A 23,867-nucleotide genomic window follows, 5' to 3' on the forward strand; every position below is an offset into this window, starting at 1 on the left:
TTTTAATTGAAAAAATATTTTTCATCTGTTTAGTTTCTAAAAAATATAGGTTTTCTTAAAAAGTCAATTCTATAATAAAAAATGTTATAATAATTTATTCAATAGACAATCTTTGCGGCAAAAGTAGAAATACTAAATTGAAACTTCTATTTTTGAGCCTCTAAATCTCATTTTTGATTACTGCTGCAGTAGAAGCTATACACTTTTCAGTTTATCGAATACTATATATATTTGAGATGGCAATTGATAAAAAGCAGGAGTAGGATCAAACAATCAAAGCGGCACGTACTGGCCATGTAATTTGGATTCTCAAAATAAAATATCTAATTTAAAGCTTCTCTACAGTATCCTCAAACCATAATGGCTTCCACTCACAGATAAACAATAACTAATGTTGCAATTTCCTTTTTTATCATCAGTCATAAATTTTTTCCGCAGAGCTAGCTTTTCATTAAAAAAAAGTTTAGGCATTTCTACAAAATCTGTTGAAATAATAATTTTACAAAAACTCTATATGCCATGATTATCATAGTCTCTAAATGATTAAAAAAAAAATCTAAAATATGACGTTGACACCACGTCATTTATATTCCCAACCAATCAAACTATGCTCCTGAAGTTCATCGATCCATCGATCCCATCATAATTTTTTTCAAAAAAAATTATATTTTCCCTCAAAGAAAAAAAATTTGATTGGTTGAGGTATAGATAATGTGGCGCTGCAGCTATATAAAAGACCATTTCATGATCCATTATTTTTTTTTCAATATTATCTACTATTATAAAATAAAATATCAGATATAAAGTATCTCAGATCTCATTATTACATAACCAGTCAAAAGTGTATGGGCATAATGCATGCATAAATTTCTATTTATTTTAGTCACAGCTTGTCATGCAAGAGGCAAAAAGGTGCACCAAAATCTTTTGCTTGTAGGTAAATTTTTGCATTATCTAATTTAGTCAAAAAAGCAAGGATATTGTGGAAAGAGAAAGGGGAACAAAGATGGATGATTTGTTAATTTTCTATTCAGAAGAAATATTTTAGTGTTTTAGATAGGATTCCATACTAAAATATTTCCTTGGAAAAGAGTACAAAATGTTCTTGTCCCCACTTTTTAGAAACTACAACCTAACCACTCTTTTTTTTTTTTCTACTACAACATAATTTCTCATTTTTGTCCTAGTTTGTACTGTGATATCTAGAGATAGAAAGAGAGTTTGTACTGTGATATCTAGAGATAGAAAGAGAGTTCCATGTGGTTTCATTTCCTGCATGACTGTTTGAATGCAGGAAAAAGAAAAAACTTATATTAGATGTAGCTAAAATGATTTTTAATAAGATCCCTAGAGCAAGTGGCAAGAGACTTGGTGATTGATATCCGAGACCCAAGTTCGAATCCTAGTTGATTCACATTTCTAGTTAAGTTTATTTCTAAATGAAATAAATGAAGCCAGTAGTGTGCTACCTATCTCTCGGAAGAAGGAAAAAAAAAAAGATGAGTTAATGATGTCACTACAATAGAATTAGGTTATAGGAATACATGTTTGGGACACTTTTGAGTAAGTGTCCCATTTATGCTAAAACTTAAAAACACATCTACTAATGCCTAAATATAAAGCCCAATTCAACCAAAAATAAAAGATTACTCTACTCAACCCACCACACCCAGTCCATTTGGCCCGATTACAAACAGAAAAGAAAAAAAAAAAAGAAAAATCAATTACCATCTTTTCTTCTCTCTTCACTCAATCCACTGAAATTCTAGACGAAGAGCCTTTCCTGTCTTCCTCGTCCGCCACCGCAGCCAACGAGATAGAGTTTCGGCGGTTGCTAAATGCTTAAATAAGTATTCGTAAATTAACAGCACTCTTTTAGGTTATAGCGACACTCTTTAACTGTCACTATATACCTAGCGACCCCATATATAGCAACACTTTTTAAAAGTGTCGGTAATTTTAGCTAGAAGCACTTTTTTGACATGTACCTATATTTAAAAGTGTCGCTATAGACCGTTTTTATTGTAGTGTGTATCAATTTTTGCTCCTAACTTAATGGGTCTAACCAGTTAAGTGTTTAAATGTTAATGGTTCAGTCAACATGCGCTATATATCACTCATTTGACACCTTTTTATTGAAAATAGTATCAGATACATTTGGCTCTTTTTTATTGAAAATAGTATTATATGGATGCATCTGATACAACTTTTTTTTCTTTATTTTTTTTCTTAATGCAGATAGAATCATTGGAGGTAGTAAAAAGGCTATCACTTCTCAGGGTAGGGAGACTATTTACATGCATCTGATAATAGTTATTTCCATAATGCAAATAGAGTTATTGGAGGTGGTAAAGGGTCTATCACCTCTCAGAATGTGTTTGGTTGAATGTAAGTGGTTGCCACCAAGTATAGGTCCAAATTGTGTATCCTCTTTTGTTGTATTAAATAACACAAAAGTACTGTGGTGAAGTTTTCCAAAACATAATGCGGTTAATTGCATACAACTCTCTGTAAATATATCGAATAGCAGATATATTTCTAAAAAATTCAACTTTTTATTTTTATTCCTGCAAAAATCCTAATATATTCAAATATATATACTCCTACTGTTATGATCCGTTAGAAAAATGTAGTTAATCATAAGTAAAATACTTAATCCTAATTAGCGAATGAGTTAAATTTATATTTTTGCCCTTTTTATATTATTGGATAAAATTTTTTTTTAGAAGAAACATAATTCTAACCGTTGCAATTTTTGAAGAAATATATTTATAAGAACAAAAATATCATTTCGCTTATCTGCTGTTTAAAAATAAACCGTGCTCTAACGTAACAAACCAGAGGGGCAAATATGAATATCACTGAACTTTTGCACGGATAAAAATAAAAAGTTAAACTTTATATGAATATATTTCCTGTTTGATATGTTTATGGGGAGCTGTATGCAATTAACCCAAAATAATAATACTAAAATTTTCAGTCTGATTTCCCAAAATGAGAGGTAGAGGGTTTCTCTGCTTGATTAAAAAGCTGAAGTTTCAGCAAAAATGCCCTTACAGTAAAGCAAGGGCTTTTCACCAAATTTTTTAATAAACACAAGATGTGACTTAAATTAAATAGAGGAAATTAACTAAAAATATGAGCCTAGTGCTAAGAATCTTCTACTCTAATACAATGTGAAGCAACCATTATTTTTCTGAAAACTTAAGCTAGCAAAAAATTGCTATGGCACTCCAATAATCCGACATCGAATAATATGAAAGAGCGTGAAGGGCTTATACCTGACAAGCACGCTAATATTAATAACTAGACTTAAGTATTTTTGACTAGTAGTTTGAGCCCAACGCATTATTAATGCTAGCGGACTGAATAATTATAGTTTCTATTTGAGCTGATTCACTAGCAAAAAGCGTGAGGTAGGCCTCATATCGTCTGATGATCTTGAACTATATATGCGATTGAGCTGACGAGAACGTCAAAGCTTAGAACCAGAAATAGTATGTCACACTCCTATAATCCCACATCGGATAAAATGAAATACTGTAAAAGAATTACATGTGATGATTGTGACGATTACACTAATTCTAATAATTAGACTGACGCATTTTGGACCGAGTAGTTTGGATACACGAATTCTTAGTGCTGGTGGGCTGGATCATTACAACAAATATTCGTAAGTCTATTCAACGCACATGCGCGCAGCGAAAGGCCCATATTACTTTGGCCCAAATATGATCAACCCAAGCCAAACTTAAATATTTTGAACATAATAGCTATGCCTCTATGTATATGTATTAAGCACATCTGATCTACAAGTTAAACAAGGAAACATTTGAGATCTCTCTTTTACTGCAACTCAAAATCACCAAATTTACACTGACATTAACAATAATTTCAAGCATTTTCATCATTTGTTTAGACCCCAGTTACCAATTTTTCAGCACTTTGTAAATGAACTTCTGAAAATCCTTTCTAATAGTATTTACTATCTTTGTAAGCTAACTTCCCTCCAACTGAAACCAAGTCATCTTACATCAAAATTGATGTATTGGCAGATCTGCAAATATATTATTCTTTCTACTTTTTACCGAAACAAATAATAAAAGTACCTACTTACACTGAAACTTCAAAAGTTCTTCGCCATGAGTTACGCCAAACTGAAGATGCCCGATGACGCCATGCAATTTGCAACAATCAAGTGAGGTACATGTTATGCCGACCAATCTTCAATAAAATTAAGTGTTCTCTGTAGAATCCTCACACTCCTCAGATATCATAAAGTGATCCAAAAGAGGAATACCCATAATAGAGTTTTATATTTGTTGATGCTCAAGTAGTAGTCACTTCTAAGCTCTTCTGAGATAGAAATATCAGCTCAGACAACGATTTTACATAATCTGGAATATCTTGCAGAGCGATAGGAAAGGTTAGCAACAAGGAGACGCAAGAGTTCACGATTGGCAATGGGCAGAGCCAGTGGAAAGGAGAAGGATTTTCGCTGGGTTTTCATAGCCTTATTCCACCGGGATTATTTGACCTAATTAGATTCCTTTTGCAACTGCTGATAACTTCAAAATTGCTAACTTCTCTGTTTTAAGCATTTCTCTCTTATTTTATCCTATCCAATCCGAAATACAGAAGTTCTTATAGGTCAAGTGCCAGGTGACCACAAAGAAAGTAGAGAGAGAGAGATTTACTTTATTGCTATACAGAACAAATCAAGAAAATTTTGACTTGCATTGAGTTTGCAATAAAGGATTAGAAGAGGCACAGTTATACAAGCACTAGAAAGAAGCTACAAGAACGCAAATAAAATCTAAAATCTAAAATCTAAAATCTTCTAGTATGGAGGATGATTCATTCACAATGACTACCGCATGTGCGCGCACGTGTGGCGGCACTCAAAAAGGTACATGCCAACAAGCATAAAACTGTTGAAGCATATAAAAGTTGAAAGCCCTAAGTTTTACAGAAGTTTTAGCTGAATAATTTATGAGTATGGGAAGGTTTAACGAGGCAAACTAATGTAATGTATGTTAACTGTCAAGTAACAAACTTGCCGAGATATTACAAGCAATACAGCAAATTTTAGTATGTCATGCAACATAAATAAATTACATAATCAGGACGAATCCACCTAAAATTGCAAGGCAAAGAACAGATACAGCAGGTCTGACTAGCACTATCCACCCTCTAAAGGATTATGCTTAGTTTATGGGCAAGAAAAAGAGAGAATTATTTCAAGATAAATCTAAAAGAACAAATAACAATATAGTAGAATTTGACCTTAGCTCGCTAATATGTGGTCCTCTTAGTTTCCCAAAAAAATTAGATATCAGAAGTACTAGTACAATTGCATGTACCTTTGAAACCGGAAGTATCAGTTTGCAACAGCATATTATCATTGATTCATGAGAAAAAATATTATTGACAAAATCAAGTCAAGCAATTCACGTAGATGTAAAATGGTACTGATTTTTCAGAAATTACATTTGTGATGGAGACATACTTCAAGGACTCTGACGTACGTTTTCTCACATTAATGTTACAGCCCTGCAACATTTAAACCTGCATTGATAAAAGATATGTTGCGACAGCAAGGAGTGTTCAACAATGCAATAGCCATTTAGTTCTACCAGTAACACTTGCCCCAAAGGTAAATTGTTTCTTATTGACATGTTGCATGCTTCATTCGGAGGGGCAAACTAAAGATACAAATGGTTACTAAATAAGGGGTTGACATGCTAGAAAGATTCTCTGTAGTTCGAGCAGCGAAACCAATTTATATACGAACGTTCAGATGACACATTTAATCAGAAACTCGTGTCCTACTTCGGCAACTCTAGAATTGATGCCGCCGAAAATTGAAGTCAAAAGCTGTTTTCAGAAGGGAAGCTTTTACAACGAAATGAACAGGATTTTCAATAGCTCGGACACAGCTAGAGTCTACAGAACTGATTTCTCTCAGAAATACAGAAAACAACCTGTCTAGCGCAAGCAACAATTTTTCATAATACAGAACTCGGATGCCAGTTAAAATTCTCGTATCAATAAACAAATGCCAAGACTAGCAGAGGACTCGGGCTGCATACCTTCTACATATGCCGTGTGAAGAAATAGATGAATCTTATCACAAAATTTATAGGATCTACAAAATTTATAGGATCTACTGGAAAAATATGTGACAAATTCAATGGAGTTATATTAGCATACATCTTTTGCTTCTATTTGCCTACTTTGTCTTCCTTCTCCAAGTGGATTATTTGTTAGTATTATGCATGCAGAAAACTGGGGGAGTCTATAGAGTAAGCAGCAAGGTCAGTCACTAGAAGAAAATCAACTTGGAGAGAAGATATTAGTTAGACATCATCTAGACCGCCAGTGAACATTATACACCGCTTAAAAAGAAAAACAACATAAACTCTGTTAAATCCTCATGAAAGGGCTAAAATGTTTAGTTGAGTAGGAAGCTTTTGTAGGTGTAGTTCTAAATATCGAGTGCGAGCTTAGTAACGAAATTAGAATAAGAAATGCATCACTAGGCAAAATTCCAAAATAAAAGCAGATAGAAATTAAATTTAAAAAATATATATGAATTTAAAAACAAAAATGAGCTAACCTATTAGTACCTTGAATGATTGATGATGTATAATACATAAGCTTCCTACCATTGCTTGTTGGCTCTTCCATCAACTCATCGGAAGAAATAGAAATTTGACAATTTCAAAATCTTCGATTAGCGGAAAAGTCACTTATTACTTGGAGGTAATTAACAATCTTGACAAGGAAACCAATACGATTCAAATGGTAAAAGTAACCAAATAAAAGACTTCCTTACCTCGTTGATGAAGAAGGCAGTAAATAAAGGTAAGGAAGACAGCAGCTAAAATTGCATGGTGGCATGGAGAAGCTGCAGCAATCTGAAGAATAAAAGTTAGCCCGTGATAACGCAATCGAAGATTTAACTGCACGGCGCAAGTAGATAAGTTTGTCCCAATGGCAGCACCACAGCAAAAGAGAGACTATTGTTTGATAATCTCACGGATTATAATCTAAACAGAAATCTAAATAACTATACAAACTGAATATGGGTAAGAAGTGTTACTCAAACTCAAGGTGTCCCAAAAGAAACCTTTGTATTCCAGTTGGCTGCGCATAATGCACCACAAGAGATAGCAGTTTAGCTTTCGACCTTAGGCAGCTAAGATCATCTATTTGAGAATAAACCAACGAAAAATGAGAATGATCGACTGCACTACTTATACAACTGAATCAGCAAGCCACCAAACCTGTATCAATGTTAACTCAAAAATATATTGCGATGCGTAGTGAAATGTCACCTCCAATGTGTTGACTTAAGATTCCACGCGATGCCAAACTCACAATGGTGTGTGTTCTTCATTGAATTTTAAGCAGATTGTGAACATCTAAATCACTGATCTGAAGTGAATGAAAAATCTTGCGAAATTTGGGAAAAATTGGATAACTTCATCATAACTGCTAAGTGCAAGCCATCAAAACCGACTTGAAGAAATCTGCTAGTTGTCCTACCTAAGGCAGAAGCATAGCTCAAAAGCTGCTACACTACCAACAGATCCATCAGGTATTAAGCCCAAACATCTCAAAGGAATGCCAGATTTAAAGAATAATGACAAAAGGTGGAGAGGATAAGATTCATGCAAGTTAAAACAGAAAAAAGATGACATTAATGTAAGAAAGAAAGTGATCGGTATGAAAAGCAGCATACATATGACTGAGATTTTGATCTGGCGACAAAGCAAATAAAGATAATTAAAGGCAAAATAGATGTAAGTTTTACCTATTTCAGGACAATTAAAACAATTTGCAAAGCATATAATGTTTTCGATATAAGGGACTACAATCAACTTAAATAAACCTGCCAAAAATCTGCAATAGATGATAAACATGTCTACCACTTGAGCACAGCATGCAGTCATGACAGCATACACATGAACAGTATTCTCAGTTTGCGCTTCACAGTTTATAAAAGATCACAATATCACTTCAAGAGCAGTCGATAGATCGTAGACAGTGATACAATTTTATGAGGATTAGGTTCCAGCTCATCAGAAAGTAACCTTCAAATTGCAAGGTCCAAGCATTAACATTCAGCTTCAAAAAATAAAGGTTTTGAAGACACCACCATGCGATTATAGCATGGCAAGTAATATGAAACAATGAGAAACAATTCTTCATTTGTTACTTTACTCAATAAGATTATATAATCTTTTAATTGTAGTTCGAACATAAAAAAATGATGAGGAAATCGATGGTATTAAATAGCCAATGCGAAGAAAGTGATGGTATTAGTTAGCCCATTGACAAGGAAATGCAGTATGCTAGGTAAATGTAGGTTTGGTAATCTATCCCATTTGCAGGAAAGAAGACAGAATAACCATGTAACAGAATTTAATAATATATAACAAGTCAACTGGTATATGACATGCTGCCATTGTCTTTCTCCAATCTATCCACTTCAGACAATATATCAAGGCCAACGAATATTGTTCAACATAGTTAAAAAAACATTAAAAGTGCCAAAAGGGGAGGAGTGCGGGTCTGTGCTTCTTAGGATCAGTGACCACCAACTAATAAGGCACTCAAGGCTGCCTCACAACCCCAAAAAGAACAGAAGTCTCAACTTGACAATAACAGTGACGGGAAGGAGAGTTAAAGTACACTAAAAACCTACACTTTTAAATTGCAACGCTTTTATTTGATTACAACAAACAAGTAGGGTGCACATGAGAAAGAAGATTTTAGTAAGTTCAACATTATTCCAATAATAAAAACATTTACGAGTGAAATCACTTAATTATTGAGTTTTAATAAATCCAATTCTACTCAATTTGATTCCAAACCAGTGTTCTAAAAGTCAATGCATGTAATCACATATGCGCTCCTACAAGGGGATGCAGTTGTTTGACCACCCGATGTTGGCAGCAGTTACAAATGGCATAAGTTCCATATAATAAGAAGATGTGCAAGCTGCCAAGTATCATGCATTTAAGACAATATAAGAAGGTTCAACACTGCATGGCTAAGATTAGCAACTTGCGCAGTTAAATATGAAATTTGATATATAGAACTTCATTGGTATTTCGAGTTTTCGACAAATCATTTCCACAATTTTTCGGCGCAATTTTACTAGAAATGGTGATACACTATGCCTCATGATATTTTCAAGTATATCACTTGAAATTCTGTATTCTGTTTAAGTTTTGTTGATTCTAACTGTTGATACACAATGTCCTACAAAAATAGCTTCGGATTAATAACAGACTTGAATATGCTGCTCAACCCTCATATTTCTTCTTGATATTCTTTTCTTCACTAAAATTTGTGTATTCTGTCTTCATGTTGTTGATTATATCTGTTAATTATCGTTGTTGATACACAATGCCCAACAAAAATAGTTTTGGATTAGTAAACAGACTCGCATATGCTGCTCACCCTCATATTTCTTCTTGATATTCTTTTCTTACGTTCTAGAAGAAATTGCATAAAGCAGAATAAACAGTGTTCTTAGTAGCTAAATTAAATATAAAAAAAGACAGCATTTGCCCCCAAAAAAGACATCTTATCTACCATACTTCAAAACGTTTTTGCGTATTAGTAGGTGCACCACACCTTCTACTTAATATTTGACATTTAAGATAGGAGGTGACAGACTGACCTGCAACATACTATTCATTTGTCCAAAAAACCAAAAAGAATTCCAATATAAAGATCCAAACAATGCATGCCAAAATATCATTAAGTCACTTTGCAGTTTGCGTCCACAGTGCATGTGTTAAATGTCGAATAAATTTTGTCGTGACGGTAAATAAAGATTTGGCATTTTGAGCGCGCTCCGACCTATAATAATACAGACAAAATAGGATTCATAATGTGGAATTTGAGATCCTCACTAGAATCTATGGTTTTTTACACAAAAGTTCAATTCAGAAAGGCTGAATTTTTCATCATCTCAACTCCTCATAATGGATCAAGAAGAATAATTGTGAACATTTTAATACAAAGATCTTAGCAGGTAGCAGAAAAAGCACTGGAAAGTTCATATAAATCCATGATATAAGGAAAAAGCAGATACAAACCCTATGGCACTAGCTAGCTACATGGTGCTGACGAGAGGCCATAGCTCCCACTATCCCCCTCCCCCAAAATCATATAATAGGAGTCTCATTTTCCTACCTCTACAGAGTTACCTGTTGCATCCCCATGTCTCAAGTCTGGATATGGCTGTCCTAGCCTCAGGCTTCATGAGAATATACGAGTATATTGTTGACCAAGGATTAAAGTCCTACCCCATAACGTACAGCACGGGGCGGCACGTACCGTACAGGGGGTGTCTTGGACCCCCCACTCCGTGCCGCGGCACTGTGTGCGTGTGATTTTTTTTTTTTCCTTTTTGTTTTGTTTTTTGGGGTACCAAGAAACATCTAGATACCCCACATCCCCCAAAGACATTGCAAATCGAAGATCTACTTTTTAGGTAAGTCAAAAAAATTATAATTTAAATTTTTTTATTTATTAATATACAGGCAAATTTTTAATTTACATATCCGATCCATACCGCGGGGAGTGAAGCCCCCCCGCAAACCCCTCGGATGTCAGTGGTGGAAGCAGAGGGCTTGAGCCACTCTCCCCCCCCGGGTGTCAATGGTGGGCTGCGGCCTTGGGCGGCACAGACATCCTTTTTTCTTCACAAATTATTTTATCAAAATTTGTCGTATCGCGAAACTTTTGGCGAATTAGGAGAACAAAATCGAATTCAATAAACAAATTTTGATGCACATCAAATATAAAATTTTATTTTTGCGTTAGAAGATTGAAAATACTGATAAAATTAAAACCTAAATTAAATCAATTGATACTTAAATTTATTTAATTTATTTGTCATATAATTTATTGCTTAATTTTTTTGATAGATCTAATAATTTTTGGAAAAAAATTAATCAAAAAAAATTTTTTTCAAATAATTTTTAAAATTATTTTAAAAATTATTTTTTTGTATTTTATAAAAGAAAGACTATAATATGGTCAAAAGAAAGAAAGAAAGATATCTTTGCATTTTAAAAATTCCAACCTACAAAACTTTCTATTCTGTATCAGATATAGTTGTACTTTACATACAAAAAAACTTACAAGTACGTTAATTGATGAGTACAGTAAATTATACATTGCAAATATTCATAATTATTTGATTAAATTTTTCAAAATAATATTATAAGAGCTTATTGGAATCAAAAAAATTGAAATAAATTTGTGCCAAAGCGTGCTTGTAGGAGGTCATGCGTATCTATCGGCACGCAAGCGTACCATGTGTCGGCATGGAAACGTGCCGGTGCCGTACCGTGCCAGACAGACAGCGGCACGCCTCAATGCTACGACACTTTAAACCTTGTTGTTGAGACAATTATTGCACTTTGTCATTAGTGTAATCAGCAACTCATTGTTTCATCGTGAACTGAACTACAATGCATAACTATGGGAAAGGGATCTGACTGAAAAGCCTGCAACAAGGAGTTCCACATGGTGACGCCTATTCCCTAAGGATGTCTTGGTAAGCAAAGTTTACATTGTGCAACTAATAAGATACCTATTAGAACAATATAATGAGCCATAGGAGGATAGAATATCTTTATCATGCTAATCTAAAAGCCAAAGTCAAGCTCCTGAGGCACGCTAACATCAAGGACACTATGCAGCTAATCCCCAATCCCCTTGTTATGGAAAAGAGTTTTAAGAGGCTCAAGAGCAAAGTTTGTAAATCGCTACAACTAAAATAGAAAACTGCTCACATAGCCTCTATCTATTGAATTTAAAAACCAGTGAAAGATGCAGAAAAAGACAGAATCATAGGGAAAGAGCCGCTATGGCCTAAGACAAGTTTGAGACAAGCCAAGAGCAACATCCATACCTAATAAAGACACAGTGGTATTGATTTAGACCAACAGAAAAGAAGATATGGTGACATTTGGAAGTGATATGCTGGCCCTCAAGTCAAGAACTGTTCATGCTTTTTAGTGTAACAGTCCAAAGGGCCCAGCACTAATCTTGATTCTCGATCACCTCCTCAAATGGTTTGACAGGAGTCCAAGTTTTGGTATTAGAAAGTTGAAATATTTCTTGATACGCGTGCAAATCAGTAAAGTGGAGCTCAAGTCTGATCCAGAAAAAGGAGGTTCTTTTCATTAGTGGTTTTGCTTTTGCTTAATTGCAGAAAAGCTGACTACAAATATAACAGTTTTCATTTTGCCCGCTTCCCCCTCATCTTCCTGACATGCTAAAACCAATAATTATCGCCCGAAAGGTTTAACTATAAGGTTTCATGACCATAGCTCTTTCGCCAGTGTTCCATCAGGTTATATTTATCACTTGATTCATAGGCCAAAGGTGTAAATGTTAAGCTTTCAGGAGTATAATATTTACAGGGATTTCCTGCATTTGAGCCTACAGGTTATATTCTAAGGTAACATCTCTATCCCATAGAGCTTAGCTGAGCTCTTCGCTCCCTCTTGCCTAGAATTCCGCTAGTCCACAATACCACTTTCATGTGATTAAGTACATTACTGTGAAAAACCAGATCGACACCAAAATAGAATGAATATCAATATACCGGCAGTAAAGGATATAACAGCTGTATATTGAGGACACGAGCTACTTCATGCTAGCAACAGAATTTCGACCCAATTATTAGAAAATGTATGATCATCTAATGGCATAGCTAAAAATCAAAGTTCTCTTACCAACTAAAGCATGTACTTTGTCAGCTCCTAAAATTCATTATATCTTCATGAAACTACACATTGAGGTACAAAAAGAAAAAAAATGAATTGTAAGACTTCCATACCCACCTAAAACAATGAATTTGACATACAGGAGCACATAATACATGTAGGTTTTCCCCACCTAAAAGCCTAACATGATAAGTATAATACGAAAGTTAACCCTATAGAAGGGAAAGAGCACAGTTTGAGGAGGGAAAGAAACCTCTACCGGAAATGTCTGGGGGAGCCAGTCTTATCATCAATGCCAGCCTTGCCTTTCCTACGAAGCTTATGAACATTCTACAACTTTTCTTATAATCGGCGACGCTAAGCTTTGCGCCCAATGTTGTAGCTTTCTTACCTGGCTCAGCATTAACCATTTGAAATCATTTTGACATAAAGGTGGCAACCCTTGATTCCTCTTGAATTTCAACATAATGCATAAGCCCGGCGTTCAATTTCTGCAAGACCCATAAATGAAATTTTGGACTAGAGGGAAATGTTTGTTCCTCTTGAAAGTTTTTTGCTCAAACCACCGCAGGAGGAGATGATCGGTACGGGCTCGATACCATGCTATTAACCTTGCCATTCGAGTGTCTGACCCTAAAGCTTCGGGATTTACCCGGCCTATGCTGAAAGAGCGACCCGAGCATCTTCTCCAAGTCCTGGGCCGTGTACTTTGCGTACTTGCTCGCACTCGCATCCTGCTCGACCAAAGGCCCGTAATTTTGCATGTAGCTCCGGTACACGGGCACGATCGCCTGCACGACCAAATGGCACGTCTTCTCTCTCAAGTCCTTGTCCGATATGACCCAATTCGATTGCTTCTGATACATCTCGTCGAAGCTCTCGTTGAATGATTTTAGCCTCCTCTTCACCAAGTCTCGAGCCGTGGCCCTTCCTCCCGAGAACAGGATGAGGCCTTCCCTGCTTAACAAAGACGGGAGCTTCCCCCAGCTCTCCCTCAAGAACATGGCGGCATAATACTCCTTGTACTGCTCGTGATCCCTCAGCCACGGATCGCCTAGCAACTCCCCGAGCTTGGTGCCTTTCAGGTGCTTGAAGAAATGCCAATGCGTGTTCATCATGAAGAGGTAGGAAAGCACCGCATCGTCATCGTCGTAGCCTTTGGACCAATTATCGAAGTTGGTCTCGAGGGCGGCGACGATCTTCAAGATCGCTTCGGACAACAACTTGTCGTGAAACTTCTCGCGCTTCCAGCTCCGGTGTATGACCAGCACTTGGGTGAGCACCGGGCGGTACTCGTCGCTGAGCAGGCGGCCGAGGTAGTCGGTAATGAAGCTCACGAGCTTCGGGACGGCGCCGTCGGCCGGGGGCGGCGTGTAGCTCTGCAGCTCCACCTGCACGAGCAGCTCCCAGAAGATCTCGCACGCCCCCTCGACGACCCGCTTGATGAGGTCGCGCGTCTGGTTCTGGATCTCGGCGCAGGCCCTGCCGCCGAAGAGGCGGTTGAAGTCGAGCCGCAGCTTGTTCAGCGAGTTGAAGATCTCGAGGCAGCGGAGGAGCTTGATGGGGTCCTTCTTGGTCTCCGCCACGGCGCGCCCGAACCGGAGGAAGGCAAGGATGCCGGCATCGGCGGCGATGTCGGCGAAGCACGCGGCGCCCGCGTCGGGCTCGAACACCTCGGCGCAGAGCTTGTACTCGGGCTCGAAGAGGTGCTTGACGGCGAATTCCAGGTGCCGGCCCCAGCGCTCGACGAGCGGGCCGAGGGCCTGCGCGTCGTCGGCGTCGGAGGCCTCGTCGAGGTAGCCGAGGCCGAGCCCGGACGCGGTGTGGACCCGCGCACACGTCGGACGTAAGGCCGCACACGCACGGTCGAGGGCGGCCGGTTTGGCGCCAGAGGGCGGCCGGGATGGCGAGGAGCTTCTGGACGCGCGGACGGCGGGATCCGGAACGGGCGATGGCGGCTCGCGGCGGCGGCGGAATGGCGCCGGCGGCGCGGGGAGCGGGGCGGAGTTTGTCGCGAGGAGCGGCGGAACTCAGGACTCGAGCTTGTCGAGGGCGGCGGAAGAGGAGCTGCCGTCGAGGGTCGGCGGCGGAGAGGGAAGGAATGGTGACCTTAGGTCGGACGAGGAACGGGGGGCGAGGAGTGGCGGCGAGGAAGTCCGAGGATGTGCGTGACCATGCAGGGGACCGCGTTCTCGGCAGAGGAAGCGGAGGGCCTCCTCGATGGAGCGGCGAGGAGGCGGTAGCCGGGAGGTTCTCGTGGCGGGGTCGGAAGCAGCGACGGCTCGAGCCCCAGTGCAGCCGCGTCGAACACCTTCAGCACGACGGCGGCGGCGTGGGTGGGAGGTTTGGCCGGTCCCACGGCGCGTGTCGATGGTGGCCCCCACGGCCGACAGCGCCTCGCGCCGGGCGCGGATCGGGCGGACGGCCGCCTCCAGGGACGGCAGCCGCTGCCGGATCTCGCCCAGCCGCGGCCCCGCCCGCGACAGCGCCGCCGACAGCGCGCGCGACTTCTCCAGCCCCGCCCCCAGCGACCGCCGCGCCGCCGTCAGGCTCGCCACCGCCGCCGCGTCCTCGTCCTCGTCCCGCATCATCCCTTCGATTTGATTCACTTTTACCTCCTCCTTCTTCTTCTTCTTCTTCTTCTTCTTCAACACATTAATAATATCCAGTTTTTTTTTTTTTCCTTTATTGGGTGGGAAGTGGACTAGCTAATGTTGACCGGGGAGGGGAGGGGAGGGGAGGGGAAGGGGATGTGTTTTGGTAGGAAAAAAGTGGAGGAGGTGGTGGTGTTGAGAAGCGAAAGTGTTGAATTGAAAAGGTGGGGGGAGGAAAGAAGGGAAAGAAGGGAAAGGGGGAAGAGGAAGGGTTTGGTGAGATGTTGGGGAGGATACTGGGGTGGGGTTGGTTTTAGTGTTTTAATATTTTGTTGGGTTGTGAAAGGGGCGGAATCTCAGAGCGAGAGAGAGAGGGGGACTGGGGGAGTGGGGAGGCTCCTTTTTGGATTTTGGAGGGGTTTGAGACAGAGTAATAAGCGCTAACTCAAGCTGGAGACCATTTTGCTGTTGCAAGCAAAATTGCATAGAGAACCATCACCTACAGATTATTCTGAAATAGATTCTTCAGTGAATTTTAATTTTTTTTTCTATTTTAATGTACGAATCTAATCTAAAATATATTAGATAAAAAGGTGGACTTCAAATACCACTAGGTAGTTTCGTACTTTTTCACTTTAATATTCTATAGTTTAAAGTATATCAAGTTAGTGTCCTGTAGTTTTATTTTTATTTTTTCGTCAATTTTTCCGTTAATATTTCGTTAAATTATATACAAAAAAACTTCAGATATCTTATCTAAATTTATCGAATATTCACTTTAGTATTCTTTAGTTTTAATTTTGCCACTGATTTAATAAAAAAAATTAGCGAAATCAATAATACAAAGATAAAAATGAAACTATAAGATACTAAATTAATACACTTTAAATCATAGGGTATTAAAGTAAGAAAGTGTGAAATCACAGGAATAGTATTTAAAGTTTTTCCTAGATAAAATTTACTCTTAGGCCCTGTTTGGATGGATAGTCAAAAAACTCCATGGAATTTTTATTCTATGATTTTGATCTAAATAAAATACGGAATCCTGTAACTACAAAAAAATTCCACAGCTTCATTTTTAAGCTGTTTGGATACATATCATACAATTCCATAGTATTTATAACAATTAAATTTCTAAAATTTTAAAATTCAAAATTCAAAACTCAAAATTCAAAATTCAAAATTCAAAATTTAAAAATAAAATTTTAAAAATTAAAAATAAAAATTCAAAATATAAAATTAAAATTTAAAATTTAAAATTTAAAAAGTAAATTAGATTTTATGTTTTAAATTTGAAATTTGAAATTTGGAATTTGAAATTTCAAATTTGAAATTTGAAACTTTAAAATTTAAAACTTAAAGTATACCATTTAAACTTTAAATTTTGAAATTTAAAAAATCTATAATTAAAATTTTAAATTTCAAATTTAATAATTTATAAATTTACATATTTATAAATTTAAAATTTTAAATTTAAGTTTAAATTTAAATTTTGAAGATTGAAAATTAAAAATTAAAAATAAAATTAAAATTTGAAATTTGAAATTTGAAATTTGAACTTTTTGAAATTTGAAATTTGAAATTTGAACTTTTTGAAATTTGAAATTTGAAATTTGAACTTTTTGAAATTTGAAATTTGAAATTTGAAATTTTAAAATTGAAATTTGAAATTTGAAATTTGAAATTTGAACTTTTTGAAATTTAAAATTTGAAATTTGAAATTTAAAATCAAAATTAAAATTGAATTTTAAAATTTTAAAATTTAAAATTTAAAATTTTATGTTGAAATTTAGAAATTAATTAATCTTTAGGAGCCCAAAATGGTGGAATTTTTTTTCTTTGGTTAAAGTGGGTTGTAAGTTTACTCCATTTTTTGGAGTATAGTATAACTATACTCCAAAAATTACGTCATTTTTTTTTTTCTTCCAAACGCTTCATAGGATTATTTTTCTACCAGCGTAGCATAGTTTAACTATGCTACGTTTTTAGAGGTATCCAAACGGGGCCTTAATTTTTTTTTTTAAGCTATTTGAACTCTAAAACTTCTAATGTTATTATCTAACATTAGAGTATCCATAATAAATTGAGAAAATTTTTTTTCCGAATCATATTATTTTTTATAATTTTTTAATTAATAAATTAAAATAACTAAAGGTCAAGTGCGTATTTCTGAAGTTCTATAAAATTCAAAAAATAATAATAAAATTTCTAATATAATATATATATATATATATATATATATATATATATTTCAAATTGAGTTATAGTTTAAAAAGGTTTGTGCATTTTTACCTTCTTTAAACTTGATATCTTTCAAATCAATTTTTTTTAAAAAAATATTCTGGTTTTTTTTTTAGCTAATGAAATTATAGTTTTTGTTGATATAACTATTAGAGATAATTATTTATGTATTTCTCAAAATTTCAGAAATATTTCATTTATCTTTGTTTTTTTTTCTTTTCAATATACCCCTTTCTCCATTATTCCAAAATATCCCCGGTTACCACCCATTAAGTTAATTTGGATTAAACGTATATTAAATATCTACTAGAGTTTAAAAAAAGAAAAAATCAAAATGTCTCTTTTGCCCATAACTTAAGGCAAATAAAAAATATTGGTGATGATAGAAGAGTATATTTGAAAAGATCAAAAATCAAAATACTTTTTGTATTCCTAATTTAAAGGCAAATTAGAAAAGTCGATAATAATGAAAGAGTATGTTTGAAAAGGCAAAATAGTAATTTCATACAAATAACAGCTATTATTAGCAGTTTATTAACAAAATTAAACTCTAGTAATATATTTGAAATAGGTTGAAATATAAAAAAAAAAATTTAATATTATTCTTCTAAAAAAAAAGATAGTCGAAAATTTTTAAGAAATATATAAATAATTGCCGCTCACTATTAATACCAAAGAAAGTCAAACTAAAAAAGAAAATAAAATAAAATATTGAGAAAAAATAACTAGTGCAAAGGAAGTGTTACAAAATCAAATATAAGTTGGGGGACCTCCATGCATTTTTACCTGTCCTTGACACTTTGTAGATAGAATAGTTTGTTGGTGAGTTATTAGGCATAGCTGGTGTTTTTGGTGGTGGGGAATTTGGATGGGATCGAAAAGAAATGGACAGGGGATCTGGAACGTGGTTTTCCATCGAAGATAACAATAATAATATATATACATATATATATATTTTTTAATTGGAAATTTTGTTGTTCTAAGAAGTCTAATGTTGAGGCTCGCCAGAACATTCTAGATGTGTGGGAATTTTAAAGCATGACAGCTTGCCGAGCCTAGCTTGAAATGATGGACGCAACTTGACATAGTCATCCCATCTAATTTATTGAAAACTTTTGAAAAAAGCTTCAAAATAACACCCTTATAATTTCACACTTTTTTAATTTAGTATTATGTAATTTAAAGTGTGCCAATTTAATGTCCCATGGTTTCATTTTATTTTTTTATTATCGGTTTCACTCATTTTTTCGTTAAATAAGTGATAAAGTTAAAATTAAAGAGTACTAAAATAAATATTCGATAAACCTAGGTGAGGTATCTGAAGTTTTTTGTATACAATTTAACGAAATATTAACGAAAAGACTGACGAAAAGATAAAAATGAAACCACAGGACACTAATAACTTCATACAGTTCAAACCACAAAATATTAAAGTGAGAAAATACGAAACCACGAGGGTGGTATTTGAAGTTTACCCAAAACTTTATACAATTCTTTGAGATACAGTACGTTAGAGGAGTTATAATACAACTGTCACAGGTATAGTTGCACGCCACAGGTAACCCAATTCAACTAAAGAGAAAAATTTCGACCGTTCATATAGCGCAACTGATAAAAGATTTGATAGTTTATAACCAAAGTTTCAAGTTCGAATTCTAATTAATTTATATTTTCAACTAAGTTTATGTTTTTTAAAAATAAGCAAAACGAATAGTATATTATCTTTCTCTCAAAGAAAAAAAAAAACTAAAGAGAAAAATAAAAAAAAAAGTCTTAAAAGAATCTGAGTTAACACATAAAAATTACATTCGAACAAATCTAATCTTTGGTTGTTGATTTGGAGATTTCTCGGCGAACTAAGTTTCCTTACCCGGAAGTGTTTTTGTTCAACACTTACATTGCCGGGCAATCTAACCCGTCCGTACGCCGGGCAATCTGACCCGTCCTACCAACACCTATGGAAACTTAAGACTCTTGTCAAAATCAAGATCTTTGTATGGTTGCTCCTTCGCAAAAGGCTCCTCACGGCCGACAGACTTATCAGTCGAGGGACTCTCGTGAAACCTTCCTGCATTTTCTGTGCACTATCCTTGGAAAGTGTCGACCATCTTTTCTGCAATTGCGTTTTTGCTCGTTTTCACCAACTGGCTGAGGCACCCAACAGTGCTTCGGGCGACGACGTCCGAGACCTCTGGAACTTACTATCACAAATCCCCGACGCCAATAAAAGGGTAAAAGACTAAACCAAACTTGCGGCTATTTGGTAGGTTGTCTGAACCGAGTGAAACAGCTTTATCTTCCGTTCGAACCTTCCTAACGTCGTCAGAGTCTCGGCTAGAGCATTATCACTGTCTAACTCTTGGATCTCGCTCCTGTAACCTCCCCCCTCTAATCTTTTTCTTTTCCGTCTCTATTTCTTTTTCCATTTTCCCTCTTCGTTTCACTGCTGTCCCTTTTATACTTCTTTATTTTCTTTTCTGTCTTTGCCAAGGAAGCCTAAGCTGTTTCCATCTTGTACACTAAGTTCATCTTTCCATCTTTCTCAAAAAAAAACACTTACATTGCGAAAATTGTGTAAAGTACATTTACTAATAAGCTTACAAAAATAAATAACATATTTATATTTAAAAGTCAAAGTACTGTTGACTAATTCAAATCAAATATGATAGTGGAATTAAAATTTTGAAAAGTTAGATAGCCAACTCAATATGGTCCGAAGTTCACGTTAATTCTGTATTTTTTTTTATCTTTTACAATTTAAATGAAACTATTTCTTTAAAAAGTTTAACTTCTTTTTCGCATAAAGCTTGTATTACACACAAACGTATATTTATTTTAGTATTTATTTTTTTACAAATATTTAGTTGATTCTTTTATTTTTTCAAAAATTTTAGATACTTCGATTCCATATCGAATATATATCGGGCGTGTATTCATATCCGAGACACATTCAGTGTACATGCGAAATGCCACGTGAATTGAAGTATCTATGCTTCCTAGATGATTGTTTACCAGAGGTCTTAAGTTTGACGCTTTAGTTGGTTTTACTTTTAGCTAAGTTTATTTTGAAAAAGAAAAGAAAAAATTTTAAATATCATCTCTGTGGTTTCACACTTTCTCACTTTAGTGCCATGTGATTTAAAGTGCATTAATTTAGTACTCTATGGTTTCCTTTTTATCTTTTTATTATTAATTCTATTAATTTTTTTTCATTAAATTAGTGACAAAGTTAAAATTAAAGAATACTAAAGCGAATATTCGATAAAACTAGTTGGGATATCTGAAGTTTTTTTGTATATAACTTAACAAATTATTAACGAAAAAGTTGATGAAAAGATAAAAATGAAACCACAGGACACTAACTTATACACTTTAAATCACAGGATGCTAAAGTGGGAAAGTACGAAACCACATGAATGGATGGTATTTAAAGTTTACCCAAATAAAAAAAAACACCAAATAATACTTTCGTAAAACATACTTTTTTTAAAAAAATTCAGGCTAGGGACCTACCAGAAGAGATCATATTTGCTAGAATTCTAGCTATGCATTCTCATTTTCCTTGTTCGCGGCAATTTCGACATCAACCTAGATGAACTTAATTATGTGGAGGATATATTTATGGACAAGTTTGATCTTTTTAATTTTGATTATCTCATTAAATTAAGTTCAGATTATATCTAATTTTATTAAAATTATTTTTACTTTCAATAGATTTGTATTTCTAGTTGTATTAAGATTTAACCACTACTATAAAATACCTACTTTTTATTGATTTGGTGCGACAGATGAGAACAAGTACAAGTGTATTTTTGAGATTAGAGTTCCATGAGAGAAATATTTTATAAACTGCTTTGATTATAGTGAAAACTTTTACTATGTGACCGAACCACATATGTATTTGCGTGTTTTATTATTATTTTCTTTTTTTTGATATTTTTGCGCATAACGAACTAGATCTTTTTTTGTTTTATCATAATAAATTGGTATCAAAAAACTTCTGGTATCAGTGTAAGTTACGAATTTCTAACATATTTCGTATCAACCTTAGAGTGTTGCGGCTTTTGTTGGTTGTGCTTTTACCTCATATGACTTTTTGGACATCCTATCTACCTTGGACGAGGTTGTTGTGTTACGAGTAGATAAATGCTCGCAATTTATTTTAACTCTTATTCAATCTGATTTGATTATTTAATTTTTAAAAATTTTAATTTTTCTTTGTAAGCTTAATTAGTATATACTTTATATAAGTCATAATATAAGTCATCTATTAAATCTATTAAATTATATGAATCCTCAATATATTTTGCCACGTGGCAAGTTTTTCTTCACCTTCACCACCATGTGATTCTTTCCCTTCACTTCATCAAATTTTTAATTAACGTATCTAATTAATACATCTAAAATGGCCCACTACTAAACTCCAATTAATGTATTTAAATGGTTCCCTATCAAGTTTTTCTTCACCTTCACTACCATGTGATTCTTCCCCTTCTCTTCATTAAATTTTTAACGTATCTAATTAGTACATCTAAAATGGACTACTCCTAAACTTCCAATTAATGTATTTAAATTCTCTATTAAGTTTTTAATTAATGTATCTAATTAATACATCTAAAATGGACTATTACTAAACTTCCAATTAATGTATTTAAATTCTCCATTAAAATTTTAATTAACGTATCTAATTAATACATCTAAAATGGCCCACTACTAAACTTCCAATTAATGTATTTAAATGTTCCCTTTGTCATTTATCAAAATGAGAAGCTCAAATAACAAGTTGGAGGAAACTGCGAAGAAATCAAGAGGAAAAAAAAAAATGCTCAGGTAATATAGAAAATTTTTTTTAAAAGCAAAGTAGATAGTAATTTTAATTGTTTCATCAGGAAAAATTTAATTACTAACATTATTTTCTATACACACTTTTCAAAATTATGTTCATAAGAAGTTTTAAAATATTGCCTTAAATAACTTGAATGTGTACTCTTATTTGCAGTTTAATCCAGTCTTCTGATTCCGATGAAGAAGAGAAGTGAAGATTTTTTCAGCAAAACTATCATAAGATTTAATTTCTATAATATTTGAAGGATATTTGAAGGATATGTGTGAGAGACTTATTTTATTTTGAACTTTATAGCATAAAATTTATAGTATGAATTTTAGAATTTAGTAAAATTCTAAAGTTTCTAGACACAATTTAAGTGATGTTTTGGAGCTATATAACTTTCATTCCAAATTTTATAATTTAGAAAAATTAGTATTTAGGATTCTAAATATAATTTTATCTTTTAAAATTTTAAAATTTGGGATTCTATTATCTACCCGCCGCATCGCGCGAGTTTCTGCACTAGTATAACTATGAATTCAATAAATTATGCAAGTAATCAACCGTCCTTAATACAACTAGCAAAGCACTCAGTAATTGGTATCCAAAGTTTCAAGTTCGAAGCCAAGTTGCTTAACATTTTTAGTTAAATTTATTTCTAAAAGAAATAAAAGTAGTGGACAGCCTTACTCTAAAAAAAAAATTATCCAAGTAGTTAAAATTTTATATCAAAAAATCATCAAACAATTTAAATTAAATAAATTAAATATTATATAATCAAATCAAAGTGTTGCATGGCAAGTGTACATGCTTATAACTAATCCAAAGTAGGGTTGTCAACAAACCGAACAAAAGCGACTTAGAGCCGGTTCGTGTTCGTTTGTTAGTAAACAAGTTGAGTACGAGCCGACTCATTAAAATATCGAGTTGAAAAATTTAGTTTATGTCAAGTTTGCTTATTATCGAGCTGAACATAAGTTGGTTTGCGAACAGAAAGTTAAATAGCTGGCTCTACTACAGGATGAAATGTTAAAAAAAAATTTAAAAATTAGAATCTTAATCCAATAATTGAAATTCACAAAATATTGGTCTTTTTTTATTTGGTTTGGCCTAAAGTACAACTAGTAGAAATATCTTGGCCCTTCGATTAAGGTTTGCGTGGTTAGGATGGTAGTTCAAGCCCAGAAGATTCAGTGGGTGACTGGTTGATAGAATAACATAATTTAAGAGGTAAAAATAACTAAAAAGTAAATTTAATGGTGAAAAATTTGATAGCACCAAATGCTTGATACTATTAAAAGCACTCGTGTTGAACTATATATATTGGAGCTACATATTTTTCCGGTTTGTGGTGCAAGTAATATTTTTTTCATTTTTCTCTTTCCTTTCTTCAAATGATGTAGGTATAATGTTTTTTTTTTTTTTTTTTAGAGATAGGTA

General features: G+C 34.8%; 1 long non-coding RNA gene and 1 pseudogene across 1 annotated transcript; both read right to left on the minus strand.

Annotated features, from left to right (window-relative positions):
- Nucleotides 3,817-8,274, minus strand: LOC109711229. Its single transcript, XR_002216542.1, has 2 exons — nucleotides 6,630-8,274; nucleotides 3,817-5,568 (listed from the first exon to the last, which is right to left on the minus strand). It is a non-coding gene; the product is annotated as an uncharacterized LOC109711229 (long non-coding RNA).
- Nucleotides 12,749-15,757, minus strand: LOC109711621 (annotated as a pseudogene).

Source organism: Ananas comosus, linkage group 6 (genome assembly GCF_001540865.1).
Source record: "Ananas comosus cultivar F153 linkage group 6, ASM154086v1, whole genome shotgun sequence".
Taxonomy (NCBI): Eukaryota; Viridiplantae; Streptophyta; class Magnoliopsida; order Poales; family Bromeliaceae; genus Ananas; species Ananas comosus.